Source organism: Tyto alba, unplaced genomic scaffold (assembly GCF_018691265.1).
Source record: "Tyto alba isolate M040663 unplaced genomic scaffold, T.alba_DEE_v4.0 Super-Scaffold_7, whole genome shotgun sequence".
Lineage (NCBI taxonomy): Eukaryota > Metazoa > Chordata > Aves > Strigiformes > Tytonidae > Tyto > Tyto alba.
In genome coordinates, this window is record NW_024881328.1 from 33,155,085 (window position 1) to 33,177,455 (window position 22,371).

The window sequence follows — 22,371 nt, forward strand, 5'->3', positions numbered from 1 at the left end:
CTCAGCACTGGCTAAGTCAGAGCTGTTTTGTTAATCATAACATCACTAATTTCCTTTCCTGCTGATAGCTGCATGGTGGTTTTGCTGCTGTCACTCCACAGTAATGAAATGTCATTGCAGGTGGTACAAAATGTGGCAAAGTTAAACAGTTGGGAACAAATGGTCTTCTCAGTTACAGCAGTTCGATGGCATGGATTAATTTGAGAGGAGATGCCTCTGTTTTCTCAGGAAGGTTCCCTTTTGCTTGTATTCAAAGGGTGTTGCATAAACGGTCTGTTAATTCTCACCAGTTCGGTCTTTCTGTGGAGGGTACGATAGAACTTATTCCATGCTTGGCTTATAATTTCTTGCTAACATGCTCTTTTCTAGTCACTGAAACCCTTTTCAAAGGAGATGAAAGCAACCCAGTCTGCTGATGCAGCCTGGGCCAGCTGCACCATGAGAGCGGGTGAGAGAATGCACTTTGCACCCCCGCTTCTTCTCTACTTTATGAAAGTGAAGGGGGCACAGCAGGAGCTGTGCCCTGAGTCACAGCTACTTCCCAAATTATCTCCTTGTGTGCCAGGGCCTATATCTGCACTGAGTCCAACAGCTCCTTTCAGTGCTTGGAGGGTAATTTCAGTTAACAGATGAATTCAAGGCAACCACAATCTGCTTATGGAAAACTGGAGCCCAGAAAGAAAGAAAGGAAAAAAAAAAAGAAAAAAAAAAAAAGAAGGGAGAAGAGGGGGAAACAAATAAATAAAACCTGTGTGTCATGAAGTTGCAAAACAACAATTACAGTCCTAATATTAATTCTCTCATCTCAAGTGATTTCCCAAGGTATTTAATTTCTGAAGGAGTCATTCATATGGCAAGCCATGTTTTAAGGGAGAAATTCACTACACTACTTTTATCATAGTCACCACAGCCCAGAATTATTTCAAGTGAATTTCCAGTGCTGGTTCATCATGGCAGCTGTGGGAATAATATACCAGGGGACTCCATTTCCTCAGCAATATTGCTCAGTAGCTTCTGAGCAGAGAGTACGTGGTTTTAATGGTGCTGCAGAAGCCTTCTGGGCCGTTTTATGAAGCCATTGCACTCAATCTGTGCTCAGAAAAATATTGCTCTCTTGCAAAGCAAATAAAGCCAGGAAAAAGCTTGTAGTGAGACAATATATCTTTTTTTTCCAATCTTCTATGCAGATCAATACAAACAGTTCAAGTTGATTGAATGTTGTAATTCTTTGCCCAGTTCAGATCAAAACAGTAAAAACTAATGTACTGAGAGTCACCCAATCTTTCTTTTAATGTCAGGCTTTTTTTCCCCTGTAATGCATTAATTAATCACGCAATCTTGTTGGTAGACAGGAACCATCATTTACATTCCCATCTACAAAACATGTAAGATCTTGTTAGATAAATTCATATCTGATAACTTTTTTGAAGTTTCATTTTGATGGCAACAGAACTTGATAGTTCACTTTGCATATGCTTATGTCAGAGATTATAGCCTCCTTAGGAAATGCGTTTGGCACAGGAGCTGGGGTCCACATGATTGTAGAAGCACTACTGCATAGTCCACATAACCTAGCACATACAGAACCTTGACTTTAAAATACTGGTGAAAAGAGGAAAAAAAAAAAAAAAAGAGACATAGGCATATTGAGAGGTGTCCTGCTTCCTCAGAAAAGGTTCAGTTAAAAATCTTAGTTAAAAACCTCTGTTAAAAGCTTTCAGGAACAAATGTGCCATGTGTGACCCCCTGAAGCCTGATGAAACACCCACCAGAGTGATTTGTAGCTTAGGGATGCACAAGCACCACAGTGGATGTTAATTGCCATCATAGCAAAGTCTCTTCCTCTCTCTTTTTTTTTTTCATGGTGAACATTTTATGGGCAATGAACCACAGGAAAAAAACGGCTACTGATTAGAATGAAAGTGTTGAAACCTCTTAAATTATGGCATCAGGCAGGAACAGCACTGATGTAATTACTGTGTTAATGATCAAGTAATATTTAAGTACTCCTGTGTGATTTTCTAGTATTTTTTAGTACTCATCTCTAATGTCCTGCAGAGGGTTTAAGAGCCATTGCCATTCTCCTGCTGGGTTCCCATGCAGAGAGTTTGATAGCTGCCGCTAGCCCCAGTTAGGTCTCGCAGTGGGGACCAGGACTCCTGTTGCTACACTGCTCTTCTTCTCATGTGTCGTGTTGAGGAGTTGCCCATAATCACCTCTAAGAGCCCCTTAGATCCTGCTGTAGGCATCTAAAGAGGCACGGACACTGTGATTAGGTTAGGTTTTTTATAGGAGACTGAAAGTATCTTACTATTCCCTTCTCTGACTCCTTTTATACTGAAGGTAGAACTAGGAAACTAAAGGCAAAGAATCAGCAAGGCCACTTTTGCAAAGGAAACATGGAATACACATACCCATACTTCTGAACTTTTGCTATGCTACATGCTATTCTTGACACATCTCTTGCACACTAGCAGCCGATGATTTTTAATGTAGAGTATTAATATATCTAGATACTTTTTGGGGGAAAAAAATAAAATGCAACTGTGATTTGAGTCTGACAACTGATTCCTCACTGCACCTGCCATAGAGCTGCCTTAACACCAACTGCCCTTTACTTAGCTGACAACTTTGAGCTGGAGGCTAATAATTATTTACTGGGAAAACAAATGTTATAACATTATTACTAAACACTTTTCACTTTTCTATTCAAAGACATTGCTGAAAGTGGGAGGCTGCAGATGTTGTGTTTCATGGTTCTGTTTTTTTTTCTGCTTTTCATTTTTTATTTAAAGAAACCGTCTCCAGGTCTAGTAATAAAGTCATAGGATTGAAATCCCAAGAGTGAATCCACAATTAGATCACAAGTTAAGGAAATTTAAATCGATGCTGTAAAGTCTTAAACCAGATTTAAAAAGAAAAAGAATTCAATTTAATTTAGTTCTATTTTTAAAGTGTTTGTTTTTTTTGTTGTTTTTTTTTTTTTTTTTAGGGCTGATGATTGGTGATGGATCCAGAACCTCTGTGCTAAGGTTGCCAAGGCTGTTGGACCACAGTCATGGTGAGTAAAAACCTCCTGTACTGGTCACAACTTTTGTTGTTATTGGTCAATACCAGTGCTTTTGCATTAGCTTCTCTGCACAGAAGATGACCAGTATTTCCACTGTGCTATTATTTGGCTGTAAAATTTAGCCCTGAAATTTCCACATGTGATATTTACTTCTCTGTGTGTTTCTTTGTATTATGACTACTGTACCTGGCGAAACTGCGTGAGTCAGAAATCTCATGTGTGTAGAGCTGAGAGTGGTGCCTGTCATTTGAGGGCAGGGTTTGTGGCAGAGGTGGTAGTCCAGGGCTCCTCTCCCTGCTTTCTACACGAATGTCCACCAAACAAGTCCTGTTTTTCAAGGCTTGTGAAGCTATCCAGAGCTTGGCTTGCTGTGGCTGTCTCTACAAACAGTGAAAGTAAAGTATGAGAGCTGTGACATATCACTGCTTTTCTGTTTGAAAGGAGCAACCCACAGCCCTGCTAATGAACCCTGATACTTGGCAGAACCCAATACCCTGATTCTGGTAGAGCAATAGAAACATGGGACAAAATGGCAAATCTACTACAAACAGGTGGATGCAAAAAGGGACCATGGAGCAAAGTGAATCAAGGAGACCGTTTGTGAAAGAGGCAACAATCTCAGAGCCTTTTCAATTTAGTTGTTACTTACACAAAGCATGACAAGAGATCTTAAGGAGCAAGCCAACAGCCTGTCCCTAGGCTGAGCAGTCTAGGGAGGTTTATGGCTAATTAGCATTAACTGGAAGTACTCTTTGCAAGCTGCCCTGCAGCTTTTCTGCCCTCATTCCTTGTCTGCAACTCTTCTGTCCCTGTTTGGTACAACCACAGCATGTACTGACCTTGGAGGCACCCAGGTACACAGCCTGAGCCCTGAACAAGGAGGACTGAGATCTCCTCCCCATGAGAAATAAGAAACAGAAGGCAGAGAAGACAACAAAGTGACAGGATTACACTGTGAGTTGGAAAGATCAATAACATTAATGTCAACGTGAAAAAGAAAGAAAGAAAGAATAATCAATAATAATAATAGGTAGGCTTGAAGTTTAAGAGCAGAAAGAGGTTAACTGAACAGTTTAGAGGCTTAGTAAGAAAAGAATCTAACAGGCTTTCTTAATGCCTTGCATCTGTGAAAGGCTGAAAACCTGTACTTTAATAGTTCGGCAAAGATAGTTATTAAGTGTCTAAGCCATAGGGCAGAGAATTTGTTCTGAGGCCGGGAACTGTCATTCAGATTTCCACTGTTCAAGTTCAGCAGATGAATAGCTCTACCACATCACATTTTCTTTGTAGTATAAAGTTGCTGTGAAAGTACCCAGTTCTTATCATCCACATGCCTGTTTATGGCTCTGCCTCCTTCTATCCACATTCCTTATGTGTCTTTGACTAACCAGAATTTTGTTAGACTTTTGACATGCTACATTACCTGGCAAAGATACCTTCTCTGATTGTTCCCTTCACATGTGTCGGGTGTACAGAGCTAGGCAGGAATTTCTGAGGAGTGTTATACACTGCTTATCTGTCCTCCGCAGACCATTGGAAGCACATGATGGAGGAACAAGTATCCCTAAAAAACAGGTGACTAAAACTCCAGAGTACAACCAGGATATCTGTGATATTTTCTTACAGGCAAGTAGAAGCACTCTGAGGACAAATATTTGAAGACACTAAATGGCAAGCTGAATTAGCTTTGCTGCAGATAGTGATAAGTATCTTTATTTCTCTAATAACAGACAACTACATGGCCAACTACTTTTAGTAATAATAGATGCTTTCCCCATAAATGCCAATTCAGCAATAGGATTCTTAACTGTCTGTAAATGTGCATCACTAATTTTGATCTTCAATCAGTAATCTCAGCCTAAGCATAGACATATGCATTCTGCACACACGGAAATTCTTGAATCGTCTTGCTCTGTTTCACAGGAAACATTTCAATCCTTTACATTAAGCAGCTTTTGTAAAGGATTTGTTCAGTATTGAAAGGAAACCTATTGTAAGTGCTAATCTGAAAACAGAATTTTACATTTTAACAACACTACGGGAGGTTCATAAGCATATTTCAAATGATATTTTAATAACTGATGCTTAAATACTTTTAAAGCAACATTGTAATTAGATGTGTCTCTGAACCTTTCAGTTAAATAATTGCATACTAATGTAAAGAAAAACAGCTTTTCACTAAACAGTTTTTTCATTCATCAGCTGAGATTAATACACTTAATAAGCAGTTGTTATTCAAATAAACATTCAATAATGAGTCATTATAGCTATATTAAATTCTTAGGGCCAAGTGCTACAGCTCATACTCCTGCAAGTGGGCAGAATTCACACTGACTGAATGGGAGCTTTGGCTGTATAGGAATTGTAGGATTTGTCTCAAAACTAGCTTGAAAAACTAATAAGGAAAAATTACACTGTGCTGAAAGTAACTGAATATGAAAACAGACATTTCATTTCTTACCTATTGCTCTTCCCTTAAGCCATATACTTACATTACATCTGCATATATTTCTTGTACAATTAATCATCTTCATAACAGCTAAAAAGGGGGTGCCTAGTTCTGACTTAGTGATACTCCAAAAAATTGTATTTAAAGGCCTGTTTAACATAAGTACTTATAAAACATCTTCCTAGGAACAAAGATACCTCTGAAGATCTTTCTCACTATTCTTTTTTTTTTTTTTTTAAATATGATCTAGTTATTGAATAAGAGTATCATTCTAGTCTAAAGGAAGATTTTAAAATTACTTTTAAATTGGAAAAAAAAAAATGTTAAAACCAGAAAAATACTGAGCTCAGCTGACTTAAAAGAGAGACTTGGATAAAATTTGTCCTCTTAAAGGACACAGGATTAATTTCCAAAAAATATAATTTTCTTCATTTTAAAGAAATAAAATTAGCATCTTGCCTTTTTTTGGTGAACCAATAGTCTTTAAAACTGATGGTGGTTAGGTGAAATAACTTAATTTGTAGCATGAATTTAAATGGGTTTATGGATAAACATTTTAATTTAAAATGCAAAGTTGTTCTGTAAAAAACAGCAAATATTTTTCCAAATTGTTGAAAACACATTTTTTTTTAGTTATGACAAATTTTTAAAATATGGAGAGTTATCCAAACAGCTGCAACCACTTCCACTGAAGTTTAACTACAGCATTTTAACATAGCTGAGAAAGTTATAATGACTGGACAAATATATATCAGTAATTCTGTGGCATTTCAGTTAACAAAGATCTGTACCAAAGGATTTAATTGTCCAGTTGTGATATCTTTTTATTTAGTGGTTCACGTCGCATCTTTCTTCCATGAAATCTGTTACATTCTCCTAAATATTTTTATTTAATCAGTATTAGAAATAGAAGTTTTAGTTTTTCTTCTTGTGTATAATTTTTGAGTCATTAAGATGGTGTTTAGACATCCTTTAGATCACTTGTTAGCAAGCATTAACTTTTCAGCTTTAAAGCACAAATATCATACTTTCTGCTAAAGTTGAACTGACAAGAATATGCATACATTTATTATCCTTGTGAGACTTGAAGCTAATAATTTGAATTTGAAAAAAGTACTCTGTCCGTTTTAAAGTTTAATACTTGTAGTTAAGAACAATTTGGTGTAGCAATAGTCCTTGAAATGTTCAAATGCTTTTGAGACTTGGTCTCTGAATTACCACTTTAAAAAAGGAATTACTCTTATTTCTTTCTTCAAATAATGTTGTTTGGGAGTTCAGTCTGAACAATCCACAAATGTCTCAGTGTGGATCCCAAGTGGAGTTTGTGCTTGTTATTTAAATTAGTGTGTTTGAGCTTGTTATGTAGAGTGGCATTTGAGCTCTCTCAGCCTAGAGCTCTACAAGGTGAATGACTTGCACAAGGACTCCATGGTGTTCTTTTCAATCTACCTTCAATCTCCCTCAAGCCTTAAAAAAAATCAGTTTCACTATAACAAGAGTTTAGCCTTTAACATGCAAAGCTCACAAGCCCTTAGTCTTCAAAAGGCCAATTTAACAGGAACAAGAAGAAAGCCCACAACACAAACTTGTTGTGTTGAGCCTGCAGGTGCACTGCATAGTCAGTGGAAATTCTTCATTGTCCCCAAGTCTGACACTGGAAGTTTGCACCTAAAAGAAGGAAAGGTTAGAAGTAGTTTAGTGTCAGTGGATATATTTATATATGAGATTGAGTCATGTCATGATGTCCTACATTCTAGGAATGCCTAATGAGAGTGATTTGACTTTCTAACCATAAAAGACTTGGAGGCCCCTTTTGGAAAAGAAAGGTGCTGACCACACTGACTGCATGCACAGAGGATTGGGCTGTAAGAGCTCCTGTGGGGTTTTGATTAGGTTCACTTAGAAAGGTTTAGGGAAATACCTGGCCTCTGGTCTCTAGTAAAATATTTAATAGTTTCCTTAATATGTAACATTAATGGATCTCAATGCAGTTCTTGAAGAAAGCAGTCTGCATGCCCTCTGTTACATAGCAATGGGGAAGGAAGCTGAGGCCTCAGAGCTGTAGCAGGTAAGGTCTTCTATATTCTCATCCAGTGGTTTCCTTGTCAGTCAGTCTTAGTCAAGTCCACTGCTTATTGCAATAATTACGGCTTCTTTGGTAAGGACATTATGCTGGTGTTACTTAAAAAATGTGCTCTGTCAGTGTGCTATGGTACACTAACTACAGGCTTAAAAGCAACAGCTAGTTCTAAAGTAGTAGATGAAGATGGTAGCTCTCTCTAGTCACTTGGTTAAAAGTCATGAGCTAACATTTTTTGCAATGAGTTTGTTAACATTAGACGCTGTAATTCAGAGATAATCTAAAAAACCAAGACACTAATTTAACTGCTCAAATCTGAATATGTATCTACCTTTAGACAGCAGCTGTAGAACTTGCCATAGCACAATAGTAAGAGAAATAGCTAACTCTGGTTATTAAGTGCAAACTAGATTCAGTTGCACTAACTCAGTATCATATAAGTTAAATAGTTTGAAGGAATGATTAATTAAAATCACATAAATATAATTAATAAAGTACACCGTTGATTCACAAAGGAGAGTAGTGGCAAAATATGCTACTGCTTTTCTTTGGTGAGAGGAATTGCTCTGCGGGTTTAGGGAAAACAGTAGACCTAATTTCTCTATGTTCTACTAATGCAACTGATCCATGCCTCATGAGACTGTGTGGGTTAAACTGAAGAACATCACAACAAGAGTAAGGAAGGTGAGCTTCTAGCTAATGGGAAGCTAATGATAAGTCATAAAAAGTGGGAAGAATTAGGTTGTAGAGAAGTTATTAGTGGAAAGGTTGACCTTGCATTAGATATCAGTCAATATTTTCATTAATTACATGACAGAAAATGAGAACATGCTATTGAAATTACTAATGATGTGAAGCTGGAAATCTTCATCAACAGGGGATATAAACATTAGGAGGGTAAGGAATGCACTTAGGAAGTCTTCTGTTATGAGAAGCTTTTTATTCCATCCTAGAGTAAGTTTTGCAAAATGACAGTCTCATTCAGGATTGCTCAGTTTGGTGTTGTGTTTGAGATTCATTGCAACAAGATGTCAGAATCATAAATACCTAAAAGGTCTTTGGCTCTAGTATTTTGAAACAATAGCTCATTTAAAAGGTCATGATTGTAATGATCTCTGTGGATCTATAAGTACATGCTACCACTGTAAGAATTTGCACATACTTCCTAGGAACCAGGTGCAACACTACTAGCACACTATAGCAGTGAGTGAGGTTGAGCAGCTAAAGAGCAGTTTACAGATTGCTTGACTAAGCAGAACTATTTTGGCTAGTTAGACTTGGTGTAATTACAGGCATATTATACATTTAAGATAATACTAATCCAGCCCATCCAGCATTTTCTAATTGGTGTAAAAACCTGCAGCCTCACACAAAGTCTACTGAGTAGCTGTAGAGCTCAATCCTCCTTACACTAACCAGCAGACCTTCCTTCAACATGAAGAGTGAGCCAGCCCTTTGCTCTCCTTTTTAGGATACAAACCTAACTAGGTTCAGGTCCAGCTGATTGCATTCCTGTGGGAAATCTCCAGCTGAAATTCTGAAACCTCTTGCAGTTCTTTAATGGCTGCACCAACAGACAAAATAATACAGGCTGTGTAATAATTATGCTATCAAAATTTAAAAATCATTTCAGGTTGTGTAATAAACTTGGTGTAGATCAACAATCATGCTCTTTCACATTCACCTGTGTATACTAGGGCTGAATGTGATCCACGCAGAGTCACAGAGACAAATGCCTGGAGAAATATTAGGGTAGAATTACAAACTCCCCTTAAAGAATTATTATGTGTCTGTGTGTTGTCAGAGTCTGAGCTTAAGGCCAGAGTTCATTAAAATATTATCACACTGCTGCAAGAAAAGAGCAGAAAAGTACAGCTACTTGAGGTTTCACACTCAAACCAATGCCTTGAAAATTTTCTGCATTATTCCTGGCAAGATTTAAGTTACAACATCAGCCATGTCTAATATATTGAAAGGTCAGTAAGGGAACTAATAAAAGCCTGTTATTGATCAAGCATGTGCCTTGTAATAAGAACCTGCAATAATTTGAGTAGCAATAATAGTTTCTAAGAGAATTGCCACATATATAATGCCAGTGATTTCTAGTATTTTCTGCTCCCTGTGGGAGGATGGACATATATTACTGGAATTTGCTGCATAATGATTCAAAAGAAAGGCAGATCATAGTCCCAGATCAATTCTTATCTGTCTTTTTAGGATCAAGACTACATGTGATTAAACTGAAGAGTAGAAACAAGTGTATGCTACTCCTACTCTTAAAAAAAATATTGCAAAAGCTCTTTAACGTTGTTTGTCCATGGTTTTATTCTTTCACCTTCATATTTTATTCTTTCCTCTTTATGTTTAACACATGTTAAAAGTGTTATTCAGTTGATGAAATGTAAGAGTAGCTTCTGAAAGAGAAATGGGTGCACCTTACTTTACTAAGCAGCTGAGTACAGCGATACCAATTTACAGGTCAACGTCTGCTCTCACAATGGGACAAATCTGGAATAAACTAGCTTAATTTGATGAGGCTAATAACTTTTTACACTGGACTAAAAAAACAGGATTTGGGTTCAACAATTGCTGATAGCCAGACTGCAGATGAAATGGGGAGAGCAATGTGCACTTGGTCAAAAGTGCATGACAGTCACTTAAATTAAATGCAGATCACAGCTACCAATCATTCCCAAAGGAACCACCATACCATGTTATATGTTCTGTTTCTGTCATAAGAGCCCTTTCTTGAATAGATTCAGATTTCCATGTGATCCTGTAAGCCTGTAAATGATGAAGAAATAAAGTCAAAATAGGTGAGTTGTAAACTTAACTACTAGATTGACTATGCTTGCACTGTCATTGCTGATAAAAACCCCGTATTTAAAATGAAGCTAGTATATTAAATTAATGATCCAACTACAGTACAGCAGTAGCAATGTATTTTTGTTACAGTATTTTTGATTGGCTAAATAAAATAGATTATTTACTTGTAAATACTTTAATAGAAGCAAAAACATTCTAAATGACTCGTATAATGATTTTTCTTAAGAAACGATGAGATATTCACTTCCAAATCTATTCATGGAGAAAAATTAATACAAATATGACAAGAATGGGTACATTTACCAGAAAGATGACAGAAAAAGATTATAATAAAATGACTAATATTCATGATAATATTAATTTTCTTCTTCTTTCAGAAATATTCCTGAAATATATTATTTCTGGTGTCTTTCCTATTATGGATGTTTTTGTGGCTGGTGCATAGACAAAATTCATTAACTTAACCTTCCATTATGATCATATAATTCAGTCTTCCAAACTGGCATCCTTACCTTGGTTTATCTATTCCCTCATGTATTACATTCACTTGCTTATTGTACGTTCAGTGAACTTATCTGCATGGTATTTTCTCTGGCCAAGTTATTTTGCCAAGTATAAATCACATTTTAACATCTCTGCTAAAAATTATATGTAGAATTGCACATACATGCACACATATTCTTATATATTAAAAAAAAAAGTTTTAAATGACAAATTTCCATTTTAGCTGAGAAATTAATGTAGTTATTTCCTAGACAATACTCTGACCCTCAAATGACAGTTCCTTCAGCATCTCACAACTGCATAACCAAATAAATACATTAGAATGCATAATTTTTATTCTATTTTGCACAGTGCTTTTGCATAATTGCAGTCTCCACCCTTCTCAAAAGCTCGGGAGCTAGGCAGCATGCACAAAGTCCCACATTCTTCACTGAAAGCAGGATTATGCTATTTAAGCTTAGCCCACAGTGAAGGAGCTGGGGAACAGACCCAATGAATGACCCAGAAAAGCATTTTGCGAAGTTGTGTTTCCCTGCCCGCAGGGGTTACAAACCTACAACGGGACTTGCTGTGCAGTGAGGAATCTTGCAGTTGCCTCTGCAATATAGCTTGGGTGCTTTGAGGGATCTGTGTATAGATTAGGAGACACTTGGAAATTATTTTAGCTCTTTTACAAGCACCAGGAGATGGAGCTCCAGACTGTGCAGCACAATTTCTTGGTGTCAGAGCAATGAAATATGTTATTTCTGCACGGTTAAATGCTTCTTTCTTCTGAGCTCATCATTTAAAGGATTTCTTTGAATCAGCTCTGTACTTATGGGAATTAAATGCTCCTTCTTTGAAGCACTGCATTAACCCTGGGGAGCAATTGCTGATGTTTTTCTTCATGGATCTACAACCTGAAGTTAAAAAAACCAAACAAACACCTGGTTAGGGAGATATCAGGACATTGATTTAGAATAGATTTTTGGGATAATTCTGATAGTATACATTAACTATAAATCTATCATCTTCACACAGTTTTAATCTGAGTATATGAAAATGCTCAAAAAATAAAATTCCTTGGAAAATATCCATGAAGATTTGCTGTCAGGTACATCCCTACTAACTCCCTTTAGTAAAGAGATCACAGAATTCTTTACATAAAAACATAGTAGTTAGAAAGGGGAGAAGGAAATATCATGAAATTTCTCTATGATACAGTCTTAATATTCCTTCACTGGTGTTTAAAAAATGCCACATTTTAGGGGTTCTAATAATTTTATGTCATATTTAATCAGTTCTGTGGAAAAAAAAAATGTCATTGATTTTTTCAAAGTAGTGAGTTTTCTGTGGAGCTGTCTGAAAAATGACTAAAAATAGAAGTCTAACCAGACAACTGTTCTTGTATGTGACCTGAGAACACTGTTCTAATAAATCCCTTAAAAAGTGAACTCACTATGAAACAAAAATGGTTGAGTTCTGGTTTAGCATCCCACCTCATGAGAAGCCTGATACAGCAATTAACCTTGTTTTTAACTGGTATTTAAGCTTGAAGTGTATGCACATGCTTTGATCTCTAATGGGGTTTTTGATACCAGTCAGGGAGATTGTGTCCAACATCCAAGAGCCGCAAGTTTCTCAGAGAGTGTATTGCTATCAATATTTTCCCAGTAAAATGGTTACATGTTGAGAATAAAACTTTTGAAAGATATAAAGAGGCTTAAGAACATAATTCATGCTGACTTTTACTTTTTTTGCTTTTTACATGTGAATATCTTTCCATTATATCACATTAGTTTAAACTGATTTTTTGTGTGTGTGTGTGTGTGTGCTATGAAAGAGTAGAATATATAGTAAAAACCAGATTTTGTATTTATGCTATTGTGCTTCAAAACTGTGATATTATTTCTGGCAAAAATTTACTACAGAAGAGCTTTATGCTAGTCATAAACATTTGACATAGGAAATATGTGAAAGACCAATTATGAGCTGTTCAGAAATATCTCTTGACATTTTTAGAGTACAGTGTGAGAAGGGTCCACCTATTTAATTATGACTTTTTCAAATAAAGTGCTCCAACTCAATGGGAGTCACTGCACTTACTGTTGTAAGGAAAGATAATGTATGATTTTTATGATGGGGGAAGGGAAAAGAACATGTCTTCAGGCTGAAATGGTTATCAGCTTTTAGATCAATCACCCTTATGCAAGTTTTTCCATTGGTAGGAAGATATTAAGATATTTACAACCAACATATATCACATTGAATGGATTGTATAGAAGGAAGAAGGAAAGATGAGAATATACTCAACATACATACTATAGGACTTTTATTAAAAGTCTAAAATAGGATAGCTATTAAGTAATTTACTTCAGACTGTCTCACCAAGGATTATAGCATGAAGTCCTACTGCAAGCTTAATATTTCTTTTTCATATTTTTTAAATTGGACTTGCCAGTATCCAAAAAAAAATAATTTTCCTAAAACCACTCCTCTGTGCTTATGCTCAGATCACTTCCAAATACAAAACAATAGCAAACAAACCAGTAATTTTATTGTTTGTGAAATTCATGGAATGAACAGCCATTTCAGCTCCTAGAATTATAAAAAGGAGCTTTATTTTGAAAATCACAGGTTGACAACACATCTTTGTTACCTTAGTACCTCCTGAAACATTTTGGTAAAAATTTTCACATGTGATATTGGATGACATTGTCACAAATTGTCTACCCTATTTTCCAACCTAATAAAAAAAATAAATGTTACATAGTAATAATAATAGTAATAGTAGTAGTAGTAGTAATAGTAGTAGTAGTAGTATGCATGTAACCACAAACTTGTAAGTAAAACAGTGATCCTGAAGATGTAGTGCATGCTTAGCTCCTGATGTGTGGGGAGAGTCAGGAGTCTGGAAACGCCCTTGAAATTACCTGAGAAGTTACCTTAATGCACTCAGCAGACAAAGATCACCCTTATAAGTTGCATTTCTCATGAGATTCGAGAAATGCATGGGATTTATTTTTTACTTGCTGAAAATTTCTAGTGGAAATTTTTCCACCAAAATTAGCAAAGACAACCAATTCAGCATTTATAATTTCGAGTGTTTGCTCTGGAAGTGCAAAGTTTACTGCAGCAATCTCATCATCAAAGAACAGAAATATGCTATGTGACCTATATCAGTAAGAAGACCAGACAATCCCAGATCCTTAATATGAAGTTTTTAAAGCAGTGCATAACAAGTGAACATTCAAATATTACTTAAAGTAACTGCCCAAGGCTGCAAAAAAAAAAGAGTGGGAAATACAGGAAAACTCACTCCAGATAGTTAATCCAGAGCCCCACCTGAGGTCTGACACCACTTTTGTGCACTAGTCTTCTGGTTCTGTTGCTAGGTTCTTACATCTGTGCTGAGATCAGATTCCTCTTCATACTAAATTATGAAACTGGGCTCAAGAAATGCGCAATTAAAAATCTTACTTTAAATGTGTGTGGGAAACTTTGATCTGTGTTGGTAAGTAGTCCAAGAAAGATGACTACTCCCAGTTCTGTATATTAAGAGGTGGTCAAATAAATAAAATATTTCCATAATTACACTACTTCAGACATATTATGCAGTCATGAACAGAAGAAACCTCTTCTGATCTGCAAAATTGTAAATGCTCTGTATGTGAGACAAATCTCTGTATCAAAATACAGTTAACAATGCAAAAAGATGAGAATTCCTGTTTCAGTGTGATAACAGGATCACTGAAGAGCTCTTGTTACTTTTAGAGAAGAGGGTGGGTATTTATAGAATATGCCTGGTAGCAGCTTCTATAATTAACATTGAAAAGTAGTTAGCATTATAACTCCCTGTTTTTAATCACTCACAACTTTATGAAACATCTCCCTTTTGTGTTGAAATTTTAATCCTGGATTTATGCCAGTGTCAACATTTTAAAGTATGAAGAAAAATTCTTCCATATTCTCAAGAAGAAAAGACTGAAAATACACACTCACATGAGTGACTGCTCCATGCAGTTCTGTGCTTCAAATGTCTGTAGTTTGAATGCTACAATCTGCAAAGGACCAGACCATGCCAAGACCCGTGGCTTTGTTCTTGGAGAAATTGTTACTGATTTGTTAATGTACATAAAAAATAACATGTACTGAATGAGCCTATGCTCAGGGATTAGATACAGGGTTTTATTTTCCCCACAGGAAGGTCTGTTAGATAAGGAAGCACAGAAAAAAAATAGAGTTAGAAGGATCTATGTTCAAGCCCCCAGCCTTCTCTTTTAACTAACACTAACAGTTGCCTTACATATCAATAACCTTAGTTACTTATGTCTTATTAGCAGGATACATCAACACTTGAAAAAAGAAAATAAAAAACAAAACAGGCAAAATTTTCATATCTGGAAGATGCAGTGCTCACACACATAGTTAAACATTGTCCTAAGTTAAGCAGAAAAAAAGGAAAAGATTTTTAGTGTGACTATGGTTTTAATAAATACCTATGAAGTGTAGAATTTTTGATGTGTATGCAGTCATAAATATGTTTGTTAAGCGTGCAGGTTTTAGATTGAGTAGGATTCTTTACATTTCTTGTAATTACAACCTTTATTCTGCAAGGATGATAATGTTTGGTCACCCTTAAAGTTAAGCATTTTGTAGAATATAGCAGGATGAAAAAATTCCCTATGAGTCTAAAGATGCTGTTTAACCCATGATAAAGGATAAATCTTTTGCTTAGCAGGCTGACGGAATGCACCATGCTCCTTTTTTTTATTGTTGTATACATTAAAAATAATTTATTTTACTTATGCACATATCCACTTTCTTGTGAAAGTGCACAAAAAGAATCTGCAATGTTTGTTCCTTCCATGTTCAGTTGCATCTTTTCCTTTTACACTCATCAAAGGTTAAGGCCACAGTTTCATGGACAGTTTAAGTGGTCTGCTAAGTTTTTTCCACTCTGCTTACCCTTCCCCTTCACCTCCAGCATCTGTACCGCCCACTGAAATCAGGAAATGCTCTAACCGAGAAAAGATAGACTTTAATATGGTCCACTCTCCCCAGTTTGGTCTGCTGCTTTTAGGGCCCTTGGCTCTGCTGATCCATAGCTTATTGCTCTTTCTGAGTCCAGTTTCTCTCTGATGTATATGCTCCTATCCATATCAGAAATGGAAGAGAGAAGTAGTACAACTCCAAACCCATTATCTCTGTTCTGTGGATTAGTACATGAAAATATACCAATGGACCAGCAGTGTCTACAGATTTCCTGTTATGCTAGGAGCTGTACAAATAGAAGAGAAGCACATATATAAAGGAGTCATAATCTTGGCTAATTATAAGATACAACAAGAAGAAAAACCATCTTGACTAGCACTAAATTTAGCTTGATTTTGCACAGAGAAGCTACGTATGTAGTGACCACAAAAGGCAAGTCCATCAGTACTTTGTTCTCAGGAATAGGAAAATAAAGCTTTGCTAACTCAAGGATGCTTAATATCTTAAGAGGTAGTTTCCATTTGCAAACTTCTTTTAGGCAGCTCAATGTTAAAAGTGGCCAGATGCATAATTACGTGGTAATTTAGAAAAGGTGCTTTAAAAAGCTTCACAGCAGATTAGCTGCTGACCTTCAGTAGAAGCAGATGAGGCAATCGTTTTCTTACATGTCAGAGTACCTTGCACAGAGCTGCTGCCTTCATTGCAGGTGACCAGACATCTTAGAAAATCTGACCCAAATCACTTCTACATTTTTTACCTGACAATCTTCTCTTAAATAAACAGACATAAGGCCAGCAGTCTGTGTATTTTAGCTTATTTATTTATTTATTTATTTATTTATTTATTTATTTATTTATTATTTTAAAAATCTTTTCTTTAGTTCTCAAAATAACTTTCTGGTGATCAGCTCAGTTGCTCGAGTTGTATGTTGAAGGTACCTGATTCCTTGTGCATCTGCCTGTACTTCTGTATCTCCTAGACTATCCTGGGAGCTTAGATATTTGACTCCTTCAGATCATTATAAGGTTTGCTATTGCAAGTCTGAGATATAGTATTTTCCGACAATAGTAAATGCCTCAAGCAGAGCAAAATTTTCTCCTCTTGATTTTGTCTCACTGATACTGTTTATGGTTTCTGATAGTTTTCCTCTTCTCTGGCCCCACAGATATCTCCTGATGATTTTTCCCATTTAGGATTGGTACATTTAGCTCAAGAAAATGGGAAAGGAGTCATTTTGAGCCCACAGTGCAGCTTTTAGCTTGGATAAACCAATTTCCAAGTGAAGCAAAACCCAGTCCCTTGTCCTAATAAATGGTGTGAGTGGAAATCTGTCCAAATCATAAGAAAACCTCAGAACTAAATAGTGGATCCAAAAGGCCACTTGTTCAATAACCTATTGCCAGTCTGCACGTAAAGAAAGACTTCTTTGGCAACATCAGAAAACTCTTAAAGTCAGAACAACAGAGTTTCAGAAAGTGATTATTTTCTGTAAGTTACACAGCGTATTCCTAATGATAGGAAATATGAATCTGTGGAATTAAATGACAATGCTCAGGAAGATTACATGTCAGCTGTTTCAGATTGATTTTAGGCAGAGTTTAAGCCAGAGGCTAAACTTGTCTCCACTGAGCAAAAGGCCATGTGCGTAAGGCTCACATTTGAAGTGTCTAATTACTGTGGCTAGATCAGGTTGAACACTGAACTCTCTGTGTGTTGGCTTTCTCTGACAGCTGTGAGAGAGTGCTAGTGTTAAATTATCCCTTTTAAAATCCTTTTATGGTTATTGATCAACATTAGTTCAAGAACCTTTCAATGAGTACTCAAGAGGTTGCATAAATAAGTGGTAAAAAAGCACAAGGAGCCTGATGTGGGTGAGCATTAGCCATTCAGTGGGCTAAATCCTGATTCCAGTATTCAAATTGGATAATAGTTCATTACAGTACTGAAAATAGCAGCCATTGGAATAGCGAGTTTCTGAAATGACCAAGGGTTGAACCCAGTAACTGTGTCTTCACACTCTTTCATTCAGTTTAAGAGTGTTGCCTAATATATGCAAACTTGTAAACCTCTCTATTGCTTGAATACAGTGATGATGTTATTATATGATACACCATTAAGTGATTGCCTGACAGTTGTGCTTAAGTAGGAAATTTGACCTTTTTCTATTTTTTCTTGCTACCATCAGTAAATTATGACCAGTTGAACTCTAAAAGCTTCAACCTTTTATTTTCCTCTAATGAATAAGCTACTTACTTACCTCATTAGAATGATAGTATGCTTACAGAAGTAGAGTTTCCACATGGAAGGCATGTGGGTGTTTATAATGGCATTTCAAGATATCCTTCTTGAATGAATTAATTTATTATTATTCCTTCAATTATATACACAAGACAGGAGTTTAACTATTGTCAGGTTGTCATCACCTTTATAAATAAGACATTGTAGAGACCCTCACAATGGTGATATTTGCCTCCAAACAGTGATAATGGTTTGCTGTTGATATGGCTGTCATGCTAAATGGCTTGCTTTCAAGACCCGAGTCATGCCTCCAACACTACGTTCTGTTACTCAGTGGTAGACATAGTCTATCTAACTCAGTGAGGGGGACTGGACTTTGATGAGAAAAAATTGCAGATTTAGGGTCACCCAAGAGCTGATAGAGTCTTGTCTTTCTGGCTAGATTCAATGCCATGATACTGAGTTACAAATTTTGTATAAAGTGTAGTGATGCTACTTGCCAAACAAAATTTCTCTTTCTAATACTTCTAGGAAAGCAACTTAATTTTAAGGAGCAGTGTGGTTTCTCCTCTTCAGTTCCATGTTCATTAGAGGCTATTTCTTGAGTGGTTCAATATGATGGCTTCCAGTTGTTCAAAAGTACGTCTCTTGCCATCATTGTACATGGCTTATTGAGTTTTATAAAAGTAGTTTGCAAGTAATTTGTGAGGGAGATATGCATTATAGCTTGCACTTCATGTGCATTTCCAAATTACTTACCTCACATAAGTGTTTTCTAAAAGTCAAGAACTAAAAATATATCTAGGAGTAGTTTTCAGAAGTCTATTACTACAAGTTCTGCTACAGGGAAATGAACAAAATAAAGTTTAAATGCTTCTTCATTGCCAATAGTTCCCATTGATCCAATTATAACTTCTTTACTTATCATTACACAAGACTGATTTAGAGATACCTGTCCAGATTGATCTGAGAAGAAATGCATTAAAACATTTATGTTATTACAATACACACAAAATGCATTAAAGTAATGACAGCAGCCTGACAGAAATCAAACACTTTCAAAATCACAAAATCAAAGACTTTCAGAGGGGAAGTTGAAATGCCATTTTTAACATACCCAACAGAGAGATTACAGCTTTTGTGGAAGATGAAATTGCATGTTTTTTTGAGACTCCCTAATAAAGAATCACTCAGGCACATTGTAATGGTTTCAAAATTATATGGTATTTTAATCCTTTGCATTTGTCTTTGTATTATGTAAGTTATATTTCTATCAACATTTCAACACCCTATCTTAGTCAAATTATTATCTTTCATTACTTTTTCTTGTTCATAGGAGTAACAGTATTTGGTATAAGCCATCTCAGTTCTAGACACCCTTCTTGTTCTCTGTTTGGGAAAACTAATGGGATTTTTGTTTAAGTTTTGGTTCTAGATTAACACTCAAGTATCAAAGGACTTTGAAAATCAGCTTTTAAAAACTAGAGTCAACTGAATGGCTGTTGGTAAAAATACAAAATCCTAATTACTGCAGACAGTGGCAGAAGGTATAGATTGTTAGCACAGCTCTGACCAGGACAACTCCACCCCTCATTTACAATTGTTGATTGTCTTGTTAAAACTTCACAGGCCTGTATTTCATACTGATTATTAACTTGATGGAAAAAAACAATCAGTATTGCACTTGTGCATAAAAATACATATAGTAAAACAACTGACACCAATTGATCACTCAAGGTGTTCATTGAAGCCAAGATGACTTATATCTCAGTGTTATCATACATAAAGCAATTGGAAATAGATGAGATATATCATTTTCTTTGGTGAGGTTTGAAGTGAGAATGGTCACAGATCCTTGCTGGTAGCAGTACTAACATGCATGTAGACCTCTCAGTACACTTTCAAATAGAAATGACTATTTAATTCCTTTCGATACAAGAACATTCTGAAGTTATATGGGCCTCTGCACCAATTACATTATTCAAAACTTGTCAGATTATTCTCTCAGAAGCAGTGTCTTCAGCTACAAAACCCGTGGTAAGTTTAGCAATTGCAGCAGGAGTACTGTTCAATACTCAGCACAGGCAACCTTACTCCTTGATGAACTAAAAAGTTTTTACTGTCAAAGCAACAGTGAGGGATAAGGTGAAGGTCTAATAAATACAGTGGATGAATTGAGAGATATGAGTATTAAATATCAAGGACAAATCTGAGCATTTACATTTTTCTCTAATGCATTTTTTATGTTCATAACCCTTTGCATTGTACTATATTTACTCTCTGAACTAAGAACTTCTGTGTGTCAGAGTAAATGTGAGGGATAAGGTGGAAGTCTAATAAATAAAGTAGATGAGCTGAAAGATATAAGTATTAAACATCAAGGACAAAGCAAAGCATTTATATTTTGCACTGAACCCTTTTTTTATATTCAGTCTATTGCACTACTTTCTTACTCCATCTTTTGATAAACTACCCAGGCAGTCAATTGTCAATGAATGTCTGAAAATTTATAAAAATTATAAAAGAAGTACAAACTGGTTTTATAAATGAATAGATATGCTAAAAAATTATTTTGAGATGAGATAGGTTCCAGGCTCATCTGGAGCAATTCTTCTGGTGTAGATACAGGTGGGCCTCAGCTCTGATCTGGGGTATGTTATCTACACAGTAGTCCTAAATTGTAGTTTAAGAGGTGTTAACCCCTTTGCATTTGCCATACTATTAAATAACAACCTCAATAAAAGATTCCATTTTCAAGTTTATCACTGTCCAACTTTAAAAAAGCACAAATAATCAGGCCCTTCCCGATGCCTTGCAGGCCAGGTTTGGTTGAGTTCTTTGACCATTACAGCATGATGTTTGTGAGAGCTGGCCCAGATCTTTTGCCATCATCAGTGAAAGCCAAACACATTATGTGGTAACTGTGCAGCACAGAGTTATTTCTGCCTAATAGGCTGGTCAGAGATGGCGCACAGTGCATTCCAGGGAGGACACCACATTCTGATAATACTCAGTTACATCCAGTGGTAGTTTCTAGGAAAAATAGCCTTATGCACATCAGAGGCTACACCTATATTTTCATGTTAGCACAGGTTTCAAATGCATTTCTTGTGGTGGCCCATAAAAGTTGCCATAAAAAGAGCCCACTCTGACTCTTGTTCTAGATGAGAGAAACTCCAGACAGGGAAACTCAGGTTCAGGATTTCATGCTCTCCTCTGAGGGTGGATGCAACTGGCTTGCACAATTTGATGCTGAAAACTTGAGCTTTGTCTTAAGCATCATTACTGAAGGCAGTGTGAATACAGAAATGCTTGTGAAAAAATCATGCTCAGCATGAATTTGGGCATGGTTCAGAATGATGCATTTGAATTTTAAAAAGCTTTCTTAATGTTCGTTTACTGCAGAGATTTTGTTATGTCTCCTCAAGCCAAGACACTCTGTTGCTAAAACTTACTCAGTTCTTGAGGACTGATTCAGCATATGAGCAGTGTGGACTATGAAGGACTATAGTTTAAAATAACTGCTGATGAAGAAACTTCTGTGGGAAACTTGCCAGGCTTATAAAAGAAAAAGATACCATAGCAGAATATAGAAAAAGATAAATAATAAATCGCAACTTCATCTAGAGCTGTGGACTGTGCTAGTATTTATGGTTTTGAAAGGTTTTATGGAGAAAATATTTTATTTTTTATGTTTTGAAATATATAGCAACATAAAAATGTAATGGTTGGCTTAACCTATAAAGGGTTTTCTAATCAGTAAGTTCCTGACAGAAGGTGGAATTTGTATCTCAGTGCAGAATTTATTTATTTTTTTCTTTTCCTTTAATTTTCGAAGTCCAGGGTGCCTTGAAGTTGCTTGACGTTATAGGATAAATTTTCAAAGCTCCATGCAGGAGAGATGCCAACACAAAAAACATCAGGCAAACACTGAGTTATGTTTGTGCATCTCCTGTGTTGTGTTTTGGTAATTTCTCCCATATATCTGCATAAAGATAGGGTTTGCAAATAGAGTGAAATTATAGATTGAGCTGGTTATTTTCCTTCTTCCGTGTTATGTGGAAATTAATAAAGTAATTAAATGTTACATTTACTGTTCATTGAATTACTTGGTTGTTTGGTAATTATTAGTGTGATTATAAGGTAACATAAACAACTGTGTGGCAATTACGTTCAATATATGCTGAGCTGACACACACGGAATATATTTTGCTGATTTTGCAGGCAATT